The sequence below is a fragment of the Eupeodes corollae genome, chromosome 1, assembly GCF_945859685.1.
Source record: "Eupeodes corollae chromosome 1, idEupCoro1.1, whole genome shotgun sequence".
Taxonomy (NCBI): Eukaryota; Metazoa; Arthropoda; class Insecta; order Diptera; family Syrphidae; genus Eupeodes; species Eupeodes corollae.
Window position 1 is genome coordinate 127,300,589 of NC_079147.1, and position 21,587 is coordinate 127,322,175.

Sequence of the window (21,587 nt, forward strand, 5' to 3'; positions counted from 1 at the left end):
TCGCCTGTGGAAAATCACCAGATGAACTCTACCTAAGCAGAAAACTAAGAATACGAATCGATGCTATTTTTCCATCTTATCCAAAACCTTCTGAATTGGAATGCAAACAATCCAGTTCATTGCAAGTGGGGGAGAAAGTTCAAGTCGAAATTCTAAGTAAATGGCAATTAGGAGAAATCAAAACTAAATTGGGAAAGAGTCATTACCATATTACTCTTGACTCTGGTCGCATTCAAACGACACATCAACCAACAAAAAAAAGTTAGTTCAAACCCATTGTCTCAAAGTTTTGAAAAGGTGTTTAGAGTCGAAAATCAATTTTTTACTAACTTTTATTACTTTTTTTTAAGTTTTTTTATTTTTTGTAAATTCGATTTATCTCAAAATTTTACCGAATGTTTCTTATGACACAAAATGAGTTGAAAGCCATAATCTCAAATTTTTGAAAAGGTATATGAGTCGAAATTCAAGTTCTACTAACTGTGAGTAATGTTTTTTTGAGTTTTAATTATTATACAAAAAAAGTCAGTTCGATTTTTTCTCAAAACTTTACAAGATGTTAAAAATGTTATTTTTCGTTGCACAAAATTGTTTTGGAGATAAAATCATTTTGGGTTCGAAAAATGTTCGAGGTAGCCAATACTTTTTTCACTTTTTTTTAATTTATTAAAAACACCGTTAATTGGATTTTTTTCAAAAATATAATTGTTTGGTATCAAATTACAATACATAATGTAAAATTTAATTAAAATCACTCACTCTTTTGGTTGGTGATATATTTAGGGCTTACCAAAATGTTCACCTTTTTTAAAATGCTATGGTAGTAAACCACCCACGAAATTTTCGTGAGAGCCCTTTTTGCATCTTTCTGCATTATTATCTGTTTAAAGAAGTGTATTTCAAGTCGATATCTCTACTGGTTCTTAAGCTATGGACGAGGAAAAAAACATCGCAAACGTACGGACGTACATACGCACGCACAGACATCTTTTTAAAAATCTTTTTGAAACGTCGAGAAATGTCAAAATTTTCAATTCGAAAAAATCGGACCCATTACAATATATTCCTATGGGAAGTTAATAACTTCAAAATATTAAGAGTGTAATAAACAAGCAAAGGTTGGTAAAATATCTTTTTCAATCAATCAAAGAACATTTATTGGAACTGAAAAAATTGGCTCTTAATTTAATAGCAAGAAAAATATTTCGTTGAAAAACACGGTCTATTAGACGGAAGGCCGGCTTCACCAACGGTCTTTTACTTTTCTATGAATTAATAATCAAATAAAATTGTTCTTATCCTTTTTTCAGGTTTTGGGCGATTAGAAATGTTTTGTATGTAATTTAATACTTAAATATTTATTATTAAAAAAAAAGTAAAAGTATGTAAAAAACAGAACACAAAATAGAAAGCCAGACATGCAGGCTCCCGTCCACAGCATACCTCACTAATCACATTCCAATACATCCTCCACCACACATATTCCATCAGTTGTATTGTACCGTAACATAGTAATCTTAGCAAAATGCCAAGCATTTCTCTCATTGTTCAATTTCAGTTTCATTAGATTAAACATAGAAAACTACCCTTACATCATATTGTGTTATATTGACATATTTTTTTTATTTTTAAAACAAATTTCTTTGCCTTCATCGCCCAAGGAAACATAACTTAAGCTAGTTATTTAAAACCAATCTCTTGATTCTTAGTTGTCATGATACATGAAACTCTAACTTTTTAAATAATGATAGTGTGATGAGTATTAAACACTTTTATAAAGTCGGGTATCATATGTTTGGTTAAGCCAAAGTTAATATTTCAGTTTTTCAATAACACCACAATTATCCCCCTTTAAATGCGACTTTACAAAAAGCCATCGTTTTTTTGGGATTTTTGACATGTTGTTTAGGATGACATCCTGTCTCGATTCCAATCATAAAATTTCATGAATTAGTAATCATTTGGAGGCGCCGAATAAATGTTTACTAGAATTGCGAGTGTAAAACATGATAAAATCAAAATACATTAAATCAATTTAAAATATTTAAAACCTTTGTCATATCATATAAAACAATTGTTAGACAATCATAAATAAAAATGTCGAAGTCTTAAAAAAAAGAAGAAACAATACTAAATAGTAAAACATAAATAATACATGTTTTTTTCAAATCATTATAATAATAACACTTAATTATGGGGAATGCTTTCCTAACTTTAAGTTAACATTCGCTTTTATCTTCAGCTTTCTTTATTTTTTCATAACAATACTTCTAACACTTACAATTTAAATTGTATTTTAGTAGCCTCCCTTTTTGCTTTAATTCTCGATGTAATTTGTTAGATGAGTTTCATGCTATACATAGAATTACTTTTTCAGTATAAATAGTATGATAGAAAATATTTGTATTTTGCAATTCGTTTATAATGCGGGTATACATTTAAGAACACAAAAGAATAGAAGGAGTGTTTTACTTCAACTTTACATTTTTTCTGAATTCTGAATAATACAATTGTTCTTAACACTATCACAAAACGCAGTCGATCCAATTTTAAACAATTAATTTTTATTTTATCAGTATTGAACATATGAGAGTCCATTTCTTTAATTTTTCTTTTACCATAATTGAACACATGAGAGTCCTTTCCAATTACACACTAGCTATATCATAAGCGTATTCATCACAAAAATGCTCCGTTTTTGAAATCGGAACAATTGGCGGATTTATTTTTACTTATTTTTCTTATCTTTTATATTATAAGTAATTAATTGTTTTTTTAGAACGGAGTCCTGTTGCACCAAACACTTTTTTGTAATTAATCACTTATCAACTTAAACTAATTCTAATAAGTGAAATTCTAGTGTTGCCAATAATTTGGATCACTAAATTCTCAACAATGTTTGCTAAGTGAAAATGATGTGTCTCTACAATAAAAATCAAATTTATCAAAATCAATTATTCTCTATGCTCAGCAATTTTTTGGATTGTAAAAGTAACAGAAAAATAAGGACACAAGTATGTAGTAGCGACTCAAAAGCACAACAAATTAATGTTATGGAAATTCAAGTTAACAAAAAATTTTGTTTACTCATCCTAAGAATTTATCCCCTGATCATTAGAAGGTAAGATCAAGACGAATTTTGGCGACCATACCAGTGGTAGACAAAAGAGTTTATTGTTTCTTTACAGTAAAGCTATAATCGAATAGACAATCGCACAAAACCAAATCAATATCTTGTTTAACCTATCGATTTTGAATAAAATAAGAAATAAATAAAAAATATGTAAAGTTGAAAATAGCGAAGAAATTCGAATTTGAATTTTGAAAAGAACAAAGCGTGCAACCTTTTTAGTATAATACCCTGTCTAACAGTCTAATTAAATAAAATAAATATGGCCGTTAGGCGCGAAATTCAAATAAATTCACAATAGGTAATTTTTTTTATTTTAATTGAAAATTAAGTGACTTCAAAACACCGGACACGTTCAATGGCTGAAGGCTTAAATTTAATTTATCCAGTTTGAGTTTTGACACCGGCGACCCTGACCCTTCCGTCAGTGATGTCAATTAATTGATTAAACTGTCTATATACACCATAGTTTGATACGCTAAAATTAGTATTCAATGGTTTCTGAAGTCTTAAACTTGAAGGACAAAATTTGTCGGTTTATTATTCCAACAATAAAACAAAACTGCAAGTACATTTTATGATTTGTCAAAGAAGGAAGATTTATAAGAGAAAGTCTTTGTGAATAAAGCGGAAATGTATGAATATCATGAAACCATGAAAGGGATCGCAGACAAAAACGCAGAAATCTTTTCTGAATGGCTTCGAGTCTTGTAATCACGGCCAAATCTCTTAACAAAAACCCAGAACTCTATTTGCTTTTTAACTTTGAAGTTGAAATGGAGAATGGCCTAAAGCCCAACATAAAGTTTAAACATTATATTCTTTCTTTATTCTTTTGGTTGAATTGTTAGTTCTTAACGTGGATTGTATTAACTATGAAATTATTCTATAACTTTAAACAAATTTTATGGACGCATGGGTTAAGTTTCGGGCAACTTAGTTCAGATAAGTTAACAGATCCCGAACTATAACTATTTTTCCTTTCCTTTCGAGTGGTAATTAAGTTAAAGTTAAAAAAAAAAGATGTTTTTCTCAATTTTAAGTTTAGATGTGAGGGAAAAAGCGAGTAGGCAGGACCGCGAGAATCTCATCACAAGTTGATATCAACAAGCAGATCCCTGATTGGTTGTTAATGAAGTGAAGAGATCCGCTACTTCAGATTGGCTGAAAGTTAAAATGGCGGGAATCAGGAAAAAACATAAAGGGCAGATCTTAGGATCTTTTCTGGACGTCAATTCTTTTCGAGCATTGAGAGCAGAGAGAAAAAACTAATCGAGAGAGTCAAATTTCCTCGTCTCCGCCCCTTTGATACCTCTTACTCTCATTTTTTATAGCGTGTTGAATTCGCATCGGTGTATATAATATGTTTTCACCTCGAAGAGCAGAGAGAGAGAGAGAGAAAAAACTTCAGACATTTGACATTTCTCGTGGAATTAGAATTAGAAAACAAAACAATTTCTTTCATATTTTATTTCAACCCATTATTGGTGGTGCAGCAGTCGCAGCTTCAAGCGGTGCAGTTGAGTTTTTGCCAGAGTCAATTGTTGCTATTTGTGTATATCGCGTTGGTTGACTGAACAACGTCGCCAATGTCCGCATTGCAGATCTTCTTTGCATATGAAAGATTTAGTAAATTGCCGATGGCTGAAAGATGTTGCCCAGCAAATTGGGAAACTTCTTGGCTTGATTCAGGATAAAGAGCAGGACTTGTGTCCGAGTAATAAGTAGAAATTGAGTGTTTACTGTTGGTATTTGTCATCAATGGGCATTGTTGAGTGGAACTCATTGGAACATACATTTAAGCAGTTAGGTAAGTTTAACACTTTTTCGAAATACTTTTGAAGTCTTGCATTATATATACATATAACCCAGGTTAAGGAAGAAGTATCTTAACTTCGAGCGGGCCTCGTAGAGGTCATAGTGCTTGTCCAAAGAGTCGAATGCAAAGCGAAAGAAGAAAAAGTACAAGAAATATGAAATGCCGTCGAATTCTTGGTTCGAACAACAAATGACAATATGCTCGAAATCACAACTCATAATGAAATCACCAGAACTCTTGAAAATGATGCACCAGGTGCGAATAAAACCAAAGGCCAGCTACATCACTGCTCAGCTCCTGCTGGTGCTCACAGTGAAATTTACCGTGAATATGATTCTTCCAGCGGTTTCGTGAACATAAGAAGAGGCAGATAAGCATCAAGAGGCAAGTCGAAGTTCAGTGAATAATGCAACCGAATATACAAACAGTTAGGGATTTAAATCGTTGAGAGGGTTACATTCTGAACATAGCAGCACCAGTCGAACTAGTGAGACCGAAGAAAGTAATAAGAAGTCGCATTTATATTCAGAAAAGTGGTTAGTTTTTATTTGTTTAATTCTTTAACAATATTTGTGAAAGTGCTTTGTTTTGTATTTTATTAGTTGACGCTTCGTTTTCTGGAATGCTACAAACATAGGTTAATGGTTCCTCCACTTATAATTCCTCGTTTCGAGAAGGCGCCGTCGGGGGTAAGAAGAAGCCGGCTAATAGTGCAACACCCTTGAGACATGGAAAAAAATAAGATGAAAACTATTATGTATGTGAAATAAGATGAAAACTATTATGTATATGAAGAAGAAAATAAAAGAATATACATCACACTATAAGCTTAATTGGGTGTTAGATATAAAATCAATGTAAGTCAAAAGTGTTTTTCTTTTTATTATAAATATGCTTAGATTCGTCCTGGAGTTATAAGAATTATGATATTTTTAAGTTACCTTAATTATTTGAATGATGACTGTTGTGTAAATTATGAAATTTAAAATAGGTGTAGAAATGTTGGCAATAAAATAATATTATATTTCAATAATATAGGAACACATCTATTTATGTTTTATTTATTTTAAACAAGATTTACATACTTACGTGAGGTTTTCATGCTTTTCCGCACCACCTTCAAGACAATTTTCTTTGCTATTGAGGTAGCATGAAGGCGAGTTAACCGATTTTTTTCTTAAATGGTGTTCGGTTTCCCCAGTAGGCCTATTGCACACCATATGCTAAAAATAAATAATATTAATATCACAAAAGCAAACAATAAAGATGAAAAATATAAATATAAATATCATAAAAGACAAACAATAATATCACAGAAAAAGCTTTGAGGTAAAATTAAAATTAGCGAAGAAAACGAGCAACGTGAATATATATGAATGTTGAATGGGTAAGTAGGTAACTCACAAATGGGATACTGTTAGCATTTTATTCCTAAAACTTTTATCATCTAACTCTCTATTGTAAAACTTAAGTAAAAAGTAAATACGGATTCTAAGGAAATATCGTAGAACGAAAAACTCATCCAGGTTTTCACAACATTGAAAGTGTTTGACATTATTCAGCTCATAAAAAGGATGTTTACTAAGCCTTTTTGGGTGCAGTGCTTAGGAAATAAAGGTATAAACATTTGTTCTAACATTTCAATATAATTTATAAATTGTTGAGGTGGTGAAACTAAATTACATTTCTCGTACTGTTTAAGTGTTGTAAACTGTGAAGTAGGGTTATTATTTGATGAAACGGTAGGAAGATCTAAGTTGCAGTTATGGTTCTGGTAACATTTTCTATACAGCCATCCACACACATAGTGGAAACTGTTCTGTTTTAAAAAGCTAGATATATCAATGCTCAGTGCAGTGGTTTCATTGAAAAATGGAATAGCTGTTGTTGGTTCCGGAAGCCATGCAACATTTTGAACCAAAGCATGATTTTCTAAAGCTGTAATTTTTTCCACTTCGATCATCTCACAGTTGCTAGCCCTAACAATTTAAAGGCATTGTATTCCCCAAAGCTTTTGGAATGCGCTTTGCAATTATTAGGCTGTGAGCCTGCTGTTATTGCCCAATAAAGTTCTTATCTTTCCAAAAAAGAGTTCAAGGCAATCCTGGTTGAGGTTTCTTGTTAAAATGAACTTACAATCAAACTGTTTTAAATGCTGCCATAAAGAAAAAAATGAAGATATATTTAATATAAGTAAACAAAATTTAACTTATTTGTTATGTATGTCTAGACCTTCGTAGTTTTTAATAAAGTCAAGAAGTTGATCAAACATTACGACAAACTCTTTGCACTTTCTTGCAGGGCTGATATTGCTTGCTCTACCAACTTTGCATATCACTATCCCGAGAAGATTTTACAAAGCAGTATGCGATCTCATGAGTCCAATGAACTGCAACTCCTTGAGCCATGATTACGACTACGTTTGCAGCGGGAAAATGAGGACGATGCTACCCTTCACCGTAATCTTTAAGACTAATGATTGTATCGGTTCGTCTATTGTAGTCTAGATGAGCTTTTAATGACATTTCGTCAATGGCAATTGAGCAAAATTTAAAAATTTTAGGATATTGATTAACCTTGAGCTCTAGGCTTTTAACGTTAAATTTAACGTTACCTGGAGCTTTCGGCCAATCAGAAATGAAATTTTTTAGTGTAGAAATGGAAGGAAGAGATAAAATTGGGCGAAGAAACCTATAACAGGTAGGTGATAGAAAGTCCAAACACTTTAACAGCTTTGTCATACCTTTTCCCTGTACCTAATTTTTTTAAATTCTTCAAACTATTCTCAACAATTCCTTGGATTTCATTTGGAATTTGGTTGTAAGATTTCGCTCTAACTTCTTCGCTGTTTTAAAGTCTTTCTATTTTAGCTTTCAACTCTGAAATTTCGAAATCTTTGCCACGAATTGTTTCTTCGTGCTCTTTTTGCATAATTTTAATTTTATCCTCAAATCATTTTTTGGGTGTTCTATTCCTTAAATACTCACATGTTTGAGTGCTGTTGAACGAAATTTCATCTTCTTCAATTAGACCTGAATCTTCAAAGTTTCTTTCTCCACCAAAAGCTTCAGTTGGCTTAACTGAAGCTTCCGGTGAATAAACTATTAAAGAATCATGTCCAACGAAGGAATCCAATTCTTCAACACTCAGGTTGGGCACAGACCATTGGTTCAATCTCTTTCTGGTACTTCCAGCGAACATGACGTCCGAAAAGTGTCTTTCGCAGACTCTTTCGTTTTTGGGTAATTCTTCGAGGTTTAAATTCAACCTCCAAATTTCCCTTCTAATGATTAAAAAATAATATTAGTTGCTAACAGAATTTAAAAAAAAAACGTTTAAGGCAACATCTTAATTTTTTAAAATCCTATTTTATAGAAACTTTTTTTTTAAAGTGAAAAATTTTTTATACGTAGTAGTAGTAGCAAGTAGAGATAACGACTTCAAATAAATTTTGTTATACAGATAATAATGCAGAAAGGATTCTCAAGGAATAACGTGGCTGGTAAAATTTTGAGAAAAATTGAATTGAAAATAATAACCTACAAAAAACAATACTAAAACTTGGTAAAAATTTACTTCCCACTCAAATATATTTTCAAAAATTAAAAATATTGGCTTCAAACTAAAACAAATACAAACAATTTGGTAAATATTGATGTTTGTGAATATAAGATATTGACTTCAAAATAGTTTCATTCATCCGATTTGTATTTGTTTATGTAAAAAATAAAAACTTTTAAGAAAAGCCATTGAAATTGGTTTTCCACTAAAAATCTTTTTGACAAAAATAGATTTTGAAATCAAACTATCAAATGCAAAATAATATTGTTATTCATTTTTAAATTTTTTAGAAGAATTTGACAATCTTTTTAACAAAACCCGAAAACCTACAAACCTTTTAAGCAAGATAAATCGACAGAAAAGATTGGAAGTTATCAGTGTGGGTCGCATACCAGCCACTTTTTTGAATTTTGTACTGCATTACAGAACAAACGAATCACAAAAGTTTAACAGGATAAAACTAACCTTTCATCTTCGTCTGGAACCTTAAAAGTAGTCTGAAACTCCGTGCAATTCAATGCACATCCTCTTTTCCTTCTTTTTGAATGTTGATGGCTCATTTTTATATAGAATCACTGCACTTAGCACTTTTATAAATATATTTCTTTAACTCTTGAATTAAAAAAAGTTTTCACAAATAAATTCTAGAAACATTTTTGTTTGTCAATAATTTATATTTATAAAAGTGGAGATAATAAAGTTTGATAGTTTACCGGGAATATTTATACAAAATATCATATCTTCTGCAATTGTGGTATCAATCGATATTTTATGGAACTAAGTGTTAGCGTAACTATATAAGTGAAAGATAAGATATAAATAGTTAGAACTGGAAAAATTATAAAAATGATGCCTATGACTTAAGCTTTGGTTGAAGACAAATTTGTATATTCATTTTACAAAATCACTGACCTAGCGAGAGTAAAAATATTTTTACTTTTGTACAAAAGTACTTTTCAGCTTATGTAGTTAAGCCTTTTAAAGCAACATACTAGCTTAGTGGAAAGCAGTAAGAATAGCTTATCACCTATAACAAGTTGACTGTTTTTTTATTTAGTCTCTACTTAAATCACTTATTTTCAGCATTTTGGAAACGTCGGTAACGTAAAGAAAATAAACAACGAGTACACACAAATAAAATAGGAATGTAAAAAGAGATGAGTATAAAAAATGTTTCCAATGTTTCTGCGTTGTTTTATTTTTAACGATCCATGTTTACATTCTTTAACTCTCGTTTTCAATGTTCCAGCAACTCTCGCAGCCAAAATCAAGTCGATGAACTCTGAAAATTGAAACAAATCTGAGTTTTTTTGCATTTTTCAAAGGTCTGAGCGAAAATTAAAGGCATAAACGCAGCTATTCATAAAAAAAATAATAGTTGTAGTGCTTTCAGAGTTTTATGTTTCTAGGTCCTAATTCTCATTGGACTGTTGCACCACATTAATTTATTTTACTTACTTAATGATTAAAACTGGCTTCAAATAACTAACGAACATTTGTCAAAATGCATAATTTTGAATTGTTTCTAAATCTTCATTGTTCTGGCACCTAACAAGAGTAATTAATTTCAATATTATATTTTTCCCAAACGAACACAATGAGAGTGCCAAAAAATTGTTCATCCACAATTTTGAATTTTCTTTGAACACCTCTGAACAGCTGACTGCATCCGCCATTTTTCGAGGTGGACGCCATTTTTTTTAATGTGGGGAGTACGCACATCTTCTTGCATAAGTATTCGTTCCCCACATTTTTTTTATATGGAGTTAATGCATATGCAAGTTTATGTGCAAATCGCAGCTTGTAGGCAAAAAGAGAGCAACCGTCGAAGTTGGTTCTCTCGTTTAGTTTTTTTCTCTCTAATTGAGAGTGATAACACAAAAATTTTCGATTTCGTACTTTGAAGGAGTGTAATAAAAAAATTGAGAAAAACATAGTGATAAAAAGAAGCAAAAGGAAAGGAAAAAACGGAGCAATTTGGGGATCGTAGAGAAAAAAGATGAGCATTGAGATTGTTTTGTTTGTGTCGAATCGTATTAGTTCTTTTTTTTAAATCGCAATTTTTTTTGTGGGAACTTAAAACTTAACAGTCCATTGTCCATCAAATCTTTTCCACCATACGAAATGATCCTAAATTTGTATTTCACTGAGTTCCTGCTTTGTGCACAAATTTGCATATTCGATGGAGTCATCGGCTGGGTTAATTTGGCTGAATGTTACTGCTTTACTTTTTGGTTGACCAGCTCTTTGAACTAACGTCTCAATTTCCGCAAGGAATGCAGGATCAATGGATTGAGTTGGTTTAAAGTTCTCTTCAAAGAAGAAAGCAATTAAATCAGCTTTATCACTTATTGATCAAATCTCGGTGCCATTATTCAGGATGGTGTTATTAATACTTTTTTTGGTGCCAGCTAACCTGTTTCGGTCAAGGGTTTTTATAGCCGCTGTTGCAGCTACTAATTCTTGGTTGTTTGCAATGTGTGAGTGGGTGACAAAGAATGTAATTAATTTAATCTTATCGCTGGACATGATGATGATGCGGACGTGACTTCTTTGTGTCGTTTGTTGACACTATCGGTTTTAGTAGATTTGAAATTTATGAAAGATTTTGAATTTTGAAATATGGATAAGTTCAGTGATTGTGAGTTTCTTTATTTTATTTTATTTTATTTTATTTTATTTTATTATATCTCAACTCATATTTACAATTTTGAATATTTTGGTAGAGATTTCCACATTTTGATATTTCTTTATTTATTACTAGTTTGCCGTAAGTCTTGCTTAGGACTCTTGTTTCATATAATTTACTTCTTTTGTATAAAATTGGATACTCAATCATTATAGCTATTACATTGCTATTTTGAACGATTTCAAATTTTGAAATATCGATGAGTTCAGTGATTGTGAGTTCCTTTATTTTATGTTATTTATTTCTTTATGGTTTAAAATTACTGGATTAAGTATTCCAAGCTTTGATGAGAGTGGTTATTATATTTTCGAATACTAAAATAAATAAATAACACTTTTCCGCTTTAATCATATATACATATGTTATATCAGACCACCTACCCTTACCAGAGATAATTACTTATTAATTACTAAACACACATGTACACAACCATGCAGCAGTCTTTATTGTAACGATCGCTCATTGGTTTAGGATTTAATTAGTGTGTTCGTTCAGTGCCAAAATTGCCAACGCGTTGAACATGTGGCCCCTGACTGCCGGCGGGATTATGTTTGCGTTAAGTGCAAGGATAACCACGAACCAGGGCAGTGCCAGCGCAAAGAAAACACTGGGTTGGACGTATGGTGTGCCAACTGTCAAACATGGACACCCTGCCAGCTTTAAGTGCTGCCCAACGCTGAAAGCTCGCCTGACGGAAAGGAACAGGCTATTGCCGGAGAAGTGATCCCACCGAGAGAGCAATGGGGAAAAGAGGCCCAGCAACCAAACCAGCACCAACAAAGTTACAACAAGTCACAGGAACTTCAGCCAAGATGACCGCACCAAGGATAACACCAGTAAACCTCACGGTCATAAGAAAAGTTAGGAGTGCGGTTCTATCAAACTACTCTCCGCTCAGCGAAAAAGATAAGTCCGTGGCACTAGCCACATTCTTATTCCAAATAGGCAACTAAAGAAGTGCCTTATAATGCAAACTTATTACACATCCTCGATAGGAGGACGTCATTAAATATCTTCAAGAAGAACAACGAAAGAACAACAACAAGAAAGCGACTCCAACGGATTCATCAAAGCGAGCTAAATGCAACAAACATCAACAACCACGCTGTTTGGAATGAGCTACAGCAAGTAAACATTATGTTTCGGAACTCCATTCAACACCACAACAATATCCAGTTTGGAAGAAGATTGCAAGCATTTAAACCAGGACCTGATGCCTTTAAAACCATCAATAGAATTATTCAGAACAGCCACAAATACCTGTTTCCATCAACAGCAACACCGTTGAAGCAACCTAAACCCAGGACAAAGTGGAAGCGTTCGCCAACTACGCTTGAAGGAAACTTTAAGCACAATCCACCTGCTGAACCAACATTAATACAAAAAGTAGAGGCATCAATTCAGCATACCCTAAAGCCAAACCCAGCAAGTAATTCTACCGAAATTCCACATCTATGCAATCTAGAGGAGGTATCAGAGATCATCGGTATCAGAGAGAAATCGGACGTGGAAAACAGCAAAGATTGTGGCAATCCCGAAAAAAGGTGTCGTTTAACTTGACAACTACAAATCAAGCAGCCCCTTCTCTACAGCCTGATGATATCCGACCAACCCGCGCCGATCGGATGCGAGAACCTGTTATATGCTCATGATTCGCTCACCTATTCGTCATCATTACCACCACTTATCGCTTTCCAAAAAGTAGAGGCCCACATCAGCAGACTCTTCAATTTCTAAAAAAAATGGGGTATCCGGATCAACACTTCCAAATCGGAATTTGTCTGCTTCAGGAGGCCCTCAACTGGCACCGCTGCAATTGCAAGAACCTGGTCTTGAGACTACCTGACGGATCCAAAATAGCTGCAAAACAGAATGTGAAGTACCTTGGAATCCATTTCAATGAGTTGCTAAGTTTCAACCAACACTCCAAAAACGTTCTTAAAAAAGCCAATTTGGCCTTCCACCGCCTTCACCCTCTAATGAAGAAAAGAACAGGACTAAGTCATACAACGAAGATACTCATCTACAAGCAGCTCTTTCCAGTCTGGTTTTCAATCTCGAAGATAGCCATGAAGAAACTTTTAATATACGAAACGAAAATACTCAGAATTTGCACCGAGCTGTACTTTAACTGGCAGCCACGGAAACACTCTGAAGCCAAAATAATCCCGCTTGATAAATACCTAGTCCTATCAGCGAAGAGATTTGTATGAAACATTATCGACCAATCGAACCAACTAATGAGAATTATGACCACTGAACAACGACATCCAGAGCCAATATACCTCAGTGTAATGGAAACTCTTGATGACAGCTTAATCATGGACAACGAGGAAGCAGTCTTGTTTTATACTGCCCTTGGGTCAGCCTTCTATCGAGGCTTAACACCACTTACCCAAAACCAACAACAAAAGCAACATTGACAACCAGGAATGAACACACTGAGAATGATGAAACAGCTGACTTTTAAATTGTTTTTGACGTGTAATGTAAATATAAATTTTATATAATTTTTTTTTATCTAAGCCACTGTATAACGTTAGGCCCCTTATGTGCCAAAAAATGTAAATTAATCATAAGTATCATATTATTAAGGATCCAAATTGAATATATTATTTTCCATAAAACAAAATTCAAAATTCTTCATGAGGTTAATTTCACGGAAGAAACATTACGAATCGCTTCTTCAAAATAAATATAACGTTTCAAAACTCAAATTTAAATCGGTGTTTTTATTTTTTATTTCGATACCCCAATCAAAATTCTTGCAGTTCTTTAGGAAAGCTATTAATAATATTAGTTATCATGAAACGAATCCTACCATTCGATTTAAAAAATAAATTTGAACGAAAATCAAAGTGAAATTAAAATCAGTGAAAATCAACTTAAAAATTCATATCCGAACACATATCGGAGAATTGATAATTACTTAGTGATCAAAATAAAGGTAAATTATTAGTATCACAAGGTCTCGTAGAGAGAAAGTTATTTAAAAAAAAGTGAAGGGAAATAAACTTCAAAAACTCTAACGTAGAAAAAGTGAAAATAAATACATTTCAATCAAAAAACATCAAATGTCACAGAAGGAGAAACAGTGGAAATAAAAAACATGCCTCATCCACTTAAAATCGAACAACAACTACAGCTACAGCAAAAAAGAGAATTAAATTTAGATTTATAAAATATATAGAAAAGCTTAGTACTTTCGATTGTAAAACAGAAAATTTAAACATATTTTTAAGTAACGTAAATGATATTATAGTACCCGTGGCATGATGTTTAGTGCGTCGGAATGTCATGCAATCGGTCTTGGGTTCGAACCCTACCTGTCCCATCTTAGGTTTTATTCACGGGTACTGCCTCTTGCTCGGAATTGACAAATTCTCCAAGAGTAATTCTTGTCATGAAAAAGTGTTTTTACAATTTAGCCGTTCAGCTTCGGCATATAAACTGTAGGTCCCCTTCAACACTGCAATTACTCGCACACAGAAATGGTTGAAAGTTGTAAGTCACTAGGCCCTGGTTCACTACGGACTGTTGCGCCACCTAATAGATGATATTATACCCACCCTTAACTTATATTCAGATCAATCACAAAAATTGTCCATCAATATATTAAGAAGTAAATTTACTGGTGAAACTAGAACGGCTATGAAAATTCATACACATCTTTTCAACTGGTCAGGTATTAAGGAAATGCTTATTCTTAATTTTGGCAGTTTTAAAAACTACTTTTAGTTGTAAGACGATCTCAGAAATTCGCAATAAAGAGAGGATGTCTACCAATTTTATAATCATATTAAGAAAAAATTTAGTTTCTTAAATCAAAAATCTGTACAAGAAAATACAAAATTGTTAGAAACAACGACACAGGTTTGACTGTCTTCAAAGAAAAATTACCCTCTAATATGACAAATCTCGTACTCATTAAAACCACATTCACTACAACAAGCTCTTTACGTGTGAAAGAGCTGGGCAAGTGCAGAGAAGATGAGAGATGATTTCCTCTTCTCCCTCGTCCATACAGCTCCCGCAGAAGTCGTATTGCGTGATTAAAAAACACAGCTGCACATCAATATTGACTTATAAATTTTACACAATATTTATTAAGGATAATGCGTGTATGCAAATACTATGTTTAAAATAATTGTTGCAAACTATTAATAATTTATTAAATAACAATCAATTAAAAACAAAATTAAAAACTAAAGTCGCAACAAAAAGAAATCACAATAATTACAAAAAGTTACCTAATTACAAAAAAGTTACCTCAGTTCAAATTTGAGAAATATTCAAAACAAAGTTGATGAAACCTTCTATGTTCGATTCCAGACCTCATGTGACTAAGAATATTATTCCACCGTCTGATAGCATAAACGAAAAATTGCCTCCGTGATGTCAACAGGTAAACCTGAAGGAGTGCAACAAAGTAAAACGATTTAAAGAACAAAAATTCAACTTATTAAACAAATAATTTGGAGTCTTGTAAAAAATTAGTTTGAAGAGAAGAAAACAACACCGATATTTATTCGGAGGTTGAAAACAAACCGAAAAATAGCATTGAATGCTACATTTAGCTTGCGAAGCGAGTTGTAGTCAGGATCTGCAAAAATATCTCACACCCATACGTTACTATTGATATGATAAGTGATTTAACCAGCTTTAATTTAACTTGAAAGGGCAGAATTGATCTAGTAACAGATAGTCCTCGAAGTGAAGCATACATTTTTGAAATAACTGTATCGATATGGGTGTCCCACTAGCCAACTGTTGAAAGTTATACCTAGGTTTTTTGCATTTGTGACATATTCTATTTGACAGGGGTTAAAGTAAATTGGTGGAAAATTTTCAAGGTGGGGTTTATTCTTACATATTGAAAGAATTTCAAAAGCCTTATATAAAAGAGGAAGGATAGTTATTGGTTTGTATTCCATTTTCTTTTCTCGTTTAGGGATAGATACAACTTTAGATTTTTTCCAGAAAGTGGGATAGTCCACCTGTCATTACGATGGTTTTAAAAACATATTTGGTTATGAGAAAGTATGAAGGGAAGAAGGATTTTTAAAAAGTCTGGCTGTATGTTGTCAAGTCCAGTCGATTTGGGTTTAATAGAAAATATAGCTTCACCTACTTGATATTCATCTACTGAACAAACAGAAAAAGAATCGACTCTATTGTGTGTACAGGTGGCATGATGGTAAGTGCGATAGGTTCAGTCGTTCTTTGACTTCCAAAGTGTGAAGAAGTGTTTACAGATTTATCTTAAAGTTAAAATTGTGCAACTGATAAGTAAAAAGCAAAGTTGGCAGTTTGCCACCATCAAAATTAACTATCGATAGCCCAGTGGAGGTGGCGTCCGAAAGTCAGTCGTTCTTTGACTTCCAAAGTGTGAAGAAGTGTTTGCAGATTTATCTTAAAGTTAAAATAGTGCAAGTGATAAGTAAAAAGCAAAGTTGGCAGTTTGCCACCATTAAAATTAACAATAGATAGCCCAGTGCAGTTGGTGTCTGAAGGTCAGTCGTTATTTGACTTCCAACCTGTGAAGAAGTGCTATTTTTATTTTAGTTTCAAGTAAAACAAGTCCAAGTGTGTTAGTAAATCTAAAGTTGGCAAGTTGCCACAGCTTTTTCAAACTCATTGGGAGCTCAGTGGTGGTGGCTTCAGTCGTTCTTTGACTTCCAAGCAGTGAAGAAGTGTTTTTATTTATATTTATTTTAAAGTAAAACAGTGCAAGTAAAGTTATAAGTAAAGTTGGCAGTTTGCCACCAGCAAAATTAACAATTCGATAGCCCAGTGGAAGTGGCGTCCGGAAGGGGACCAAGTCCTTTGTTAGTGACGAAGGTTGAGCTTCAGCTCATCTTCAATTCAATAAAAAACAAAAAGTCAGCAGGTGTCGATGGTATATCCAACGTTGTACTAAGACATTTACCGATGGAAGCAATTGACATATACACCACGCTCTTCAATAATGCACTGAATAATGCATATTATCCAGTGCATTGGAAGACCGCTGTGGTTCATCCTCTCCCGAAAAAGGGAAAGGACAACTCCAACCCGTCAAATCTTCGGTCGATAAGTCTTCTTCCGAGCATCAGCAAAGTTTTCGAAAAGATCATTAATAGGGCTCTGACTAAGTGGGCTGCGGACAACAAAATAATTCCGGATAAACAGTTCGGGTTCAAGGCGGGTCATGACACAATTCATGCTGCGTCTAAACTCGTTTCTGATATCCAATGGAATAAATCAAAACAACAATGCACAGGTGCTGTTCTGGTTGATTTGGAAAAGGCCTTTGACACCGTATGGTTAGAAGGTCTTTACCTAAAACTGAGTAGGCTTGGCATAAGCAAGCCATTGTTGTATATACTTTATGATATGCTTAACGGTAGAAAGTTTGTTGTCAAAAGTGACAATGTAACTTCTACCACAACATTCTCAATTAAAAATGGTCTTCAACAGGGAGCGGTGAATTCGCCGATTCTCTTCAGCATTTACACCAGCGATCTGATAGGTAGTCTTACAAAGGCAATTGCGTACGCCGACGATCTAATTGCGTACAGAACGGCCCGAAAGGTTGAGGTTATTAGAATTCTCTTGCAGCGTGATTTCGACAAGATTCAGCGATATTGCGACGACTGGAAACTGAAAATAAATGTCCAGAAGTCAGAGACAATTCTGTTCCGGACTCCGTTGGCTAGGGCCACGAGGGATACGTGCAAGAATTGGTGCAAGATGGCCATCGTTGATCTTCACGGGCAACCATTAGCGAGCAAAAGTGTTGTGAAGTACCTCGGTATCTGGTTAGATCAGTATTTATATTTCGACAGACATATAAATGCTGCTCTGACCAGGGCCAGAGGAGCCTTCGCTCTGACGAAACGGCTGTTTTTTAGCAGTCGGCTTGACCCCAGAGTGAAGGTAATTTGCTACATGGCCCTCATACGGCCAATGATCGTTTATGGTTGTCCTGTGTGGTTCAACGTTGCCCCTTCCCAGATGGAGAAGTTTCGGGTGTTCGAGCGGCAGTGTTTACGACGCTGTACCGGCTTATATCGAACAGCCGAATCTTCTTATGTGCATTACTATTCAAACGAGGTCCTATACAACGGGGCTCGAATCAACAGAATTGACAATTTCGTGATAAAACTCGTTCGAGGTCACATTGCAAGAGCTATGTCTTCGACCAACAATTTAATTTTCGGGGCGTTCTATCCGAACGACGAGTATTTTGAAAGTGCACGCTTGAGCGGGTTCATTCCACCAGAGGCATTCCTCTTTTTAGACAAATGCGGTCTGATACAGGATAGATTGGTAGTTCCGTTAATCTACCACGTCAGACGAAGAACCGTGGATAGGCGACTCCTGTACAATCGGGACGTCATGGCACAAGGTGGAGCAGAGCTCCTTCGGTTCAGTAGGGCTGTGTCCGAACGATACCGAACTGATAGGGTGAAGCAGGAGAACCAGTTTTGGTGGCTTCAATCGGCACTTGATAGTGGGTAGTCGGGATGGGGTTTTAAGCCTTGGCCGGCTTACATACTTGTTTAATAGTATTAGGGTTTAGTTTTAAGTAGAATAGGCATGGTGGCACGAAAAGAAATAGAAAAACAAAAAAAAATACAAAAATACAAAAAAAAAGAACATTAAAATAAAATTAAAAAAAAAACATGGATTAAAAAAAAAAAAAAAAAAAAAAAAAAAAGACAACAAAATATGAAAAACAAAAATGTTAGATAGTTAGATTTGCTGCTGTGGTTGTTCTAGTTTTAAGTAGTTTATAGGTAGAATAGGTAGTTTAAGTTAGTTTTTAAGTTTTATTTAAGGACCTTATTTTAAGTAGTTTGTAAGTAAAATAAATAAAAAAGGTTATTGATATTAGTTTTTTCAAAATTTTCTAATAAAAACAAAACAAATAAAATTTAAATTGAGGTAAAATAGATCTTAAGGCCGAAAGGCATTAGTAATTAGTGTTATAGTTTAGCTTAGAGTGTCCGTATGGGACCATTAAGTTAGTTGTAAGTTATGGATAATTAGGCTAGTTTTATGAATTTTTGTCTAGCTTTAAGATAGGTTTAAGAATGAACTAATAAAAATGAATTAAAAAAAAAAAAAAAAAAAGTGGCGTCCGGAAGCAGATCAAAGGGTCGTGGGTTCGATTCCCAGCCGGAGTCAACGAAAAATTTAATTGCTATTTTTCATTGTCGATTTTATCTGTTGGGAAGAAAAACAAATGAAGGAAAAGAAAGCAGGGGTATCAAAAAATACCTCTGCAAATACATCAGGTGATGTAAGTGTAGTACCGGCAGCGGTACCTCATATCACCGCAACAACATCAGGCTACCAGTCCGAGCCTACTTATTCAACAACAACAATTAAGAAGAAACGGGAAACACCAAATCCAAATTTGGTGCAACGAAAGAGTGCTGCTACTCGTAGCGCTATGAGGAGAAGGATGGAGAAAAAAACGATAATGATGACGTCAGATACTGAATGCTTAGTGCATAGAGGAAATATATTATCTAGAGTCCCGACCGGTACCCGTCCTACCTGAAACACCCTCAAATTTTATTCTAGGTGAACTCTCTCAAATTCGAGGTAAACTATCTCAAATTCGCTATCGGTGAATACATGTGAGAGGAGAAAAAAAAGCAAAATGGGGGATTGGGCTAGAAAGAAACTTATGGAATAAAAAATGACAAACAAATTTTGCAAAACAAAACAATGGGTTTTGGATTTTAAGAGTAAGTTTTTGTTAATTGTTTTGATTTTTAATACAATTTGATATTTTTCAGACCAAAATTCTTTATAATGAAGGGGGTATATACAAGTTCACTTCATTGAATAAAAAGTAAGTCAAATTGCATTGAAGAAGATGCAATAATCGAGTTATTTTATTGTCTGTCTTTTCATTTTAGATAGTGCCATAATGCAGGAAGCAATTTTCCTTATATTATATTTCTCTTAACAAAATAATTTCAATGTTTTTAACTACAGATACTGCCCATTGTTTTTGTATGTACTTCTCACCATCAAAACCATTAGAAACAACACGACCAATCAATGATGCAAGTGGAAGTTTTGCCATGTAATAGTCGACCGCTGACGCCCTTCTCCATCAATTGTGTAAGTACGTATCGAAACATTCATATCGTAGTCAACTAGCTTAATCTTCATCTTCTAGGTGTAAAGAGTACTACCAGTCTGCAGTTCTGCAAGAGACGCAAACAAAACAAGAATACAATCGCAGGAAGACTCCAAAAAATGTCCAACCCTGACTGTAAGTGAGTTCAAATTTTAAATCTACAACGAATCCATTCATCTGCTCCTAAGGACCGTACTGGCTTAACGGTGCCAATCATTCGAAGGCAAATGAGCTGGCCCGACAAGAATCCCCAAGAAGCCAAACAGATTCAGATCAGTCTCTCGGCAGCTACTGACGATGTCGGCGAGTTGAATCCATCGATTTTCACACAGAAAATCAACATCAAAAAAAGTAAGTCAACTTCCATTTCAGATTTCCTTATATAATGAAAATTAATTTCTTTATAGTCACGACAATTCAGCAGCGTCATGGTCAACCTGCCGATCAACCATTCACAGTGAACAACCTCTATTCGTAGCAGAAGCAATCTCTGCGTTGTCAACAATGCTAACACAATGTCATCAAGCCGGAGTACCATCCAGGATCGATCAAGTATCGCATTCAATTGTTTGCTAACTATCATGTGCCAGACGTTCTGCTTGTGCGTTGTGAAAAGCCACTGAAGCCTGGCACTTCCACTGAATTGATCCTCAAGCTAACTAACCCAACGATGTACCATATGACCACAACCATTATGAAACTGCCAACCAAGGAAGAAGAACGGCGAATGATCGACTTCGAATAAAAGTTCAACGAAAGGAACCAAAGTAAAAAACAAAAAAAATCGAATTGGAAATTCTAATTCTATGTTGTTTCTCTTATTTTTTTATAGATTCACCACTTGGAGAAAGTCCAATAACGTAACAATCAAATTGAACTTCACATCTGATGAAGGACTGAAACCAGGCGGTGATGTTACCCTTAGTTATGAAATATACACACGCCCGAAATAAAAGAAAACACGCATTATCATCGAAAGTTTTTGTAAAAGTTTATCAAATTGAAGCCTAGATTTATTTCTATGTATATCTAGAAAATAATCTTTTTTGCAAAAAACTTGTTTATTTATTTTGAGCTATAGTGTAATTTTGTATATATTGTATAGGTATTCTATTGTTTCTTTGCTGACTAGGATTATTTTTATTCAAAATTATTTATGATTTACTTTACTTTAATAATAAATAAATTTGTTTTGAATACAAAGATGTTGGTGCTTTTTGCTTCAGGGGACTTACATAACTAAAAT

At 33.9% G+C, this 21,587-nt stretch overlaps 1 protein-coding gene and 2 long non-coding RNA genes across 5 annotated transcripts in view; 2 read left to right on the forward strand and 1 right to left on the reverse strand.

Moving 5' to 3' along the window:
- Nucleotides 1-2,737, reverse strand: part of LOC129939998 (FERM, ARHGEF and pleckstrin domain-containing protein 1-like) — a 159,033-nt gene extending 156,296 nt beyond the window's left edge. The window contains exon 1 of the mRNA XM_056048213.1: nt 2,282-2,737. The gene's annotated coding sequence lies outside the window, so the exon portion shown is untranslated. The remainder of the gene's footprint in view (nt 1-2,281) is intronic.
- A 2,596-nt stretch (nt 2,738-5,333) lies between these two features.
- Nucleotides 5,334-5,998, forward strand: LOC129943121 (uncharacterized). The gene is made up of 2 exons (XR_008781167.1): nt 5,334-5,485; nt 5,552-5,998. It is a non-coding gene; the product is annotated as an uncharacterized LOC129943121 (long non-coding RNA).
- A 13,904-nt stretch (nt 5,999-19,902) lies between these two features.
- LOC129941201 (uncharacterized) lies at nt 19,903-21,268 on the forward strand. Of its 3 annotated transcripts, XR_008780827.1 has the most exons (6): nt 19,908-19,940; nt 19,992-20,047; nt 20,194-20,476; nt 20,530-20,692; nt 20,749-21,108; nt 21,174-21,268. It is a non-coding gene; the product is annotated as an uncharacterized LOC129941201 (long non-coding RNA). The 3 variants fall into 3 exon arrangements; XR_008780826.1 differs by having other exon boundaries at nt 19,903-19,940; nt 19,992-20,476; XR_008780828.1 differs by lacking the exon at nt 19,908-19,940 and having other exon boundaries at nt 19,977-20,047; nt 20,115-20,476.
- The last annotated feature ends 319 nt before the right edge of the window (nt 21,269-21,587 follow it).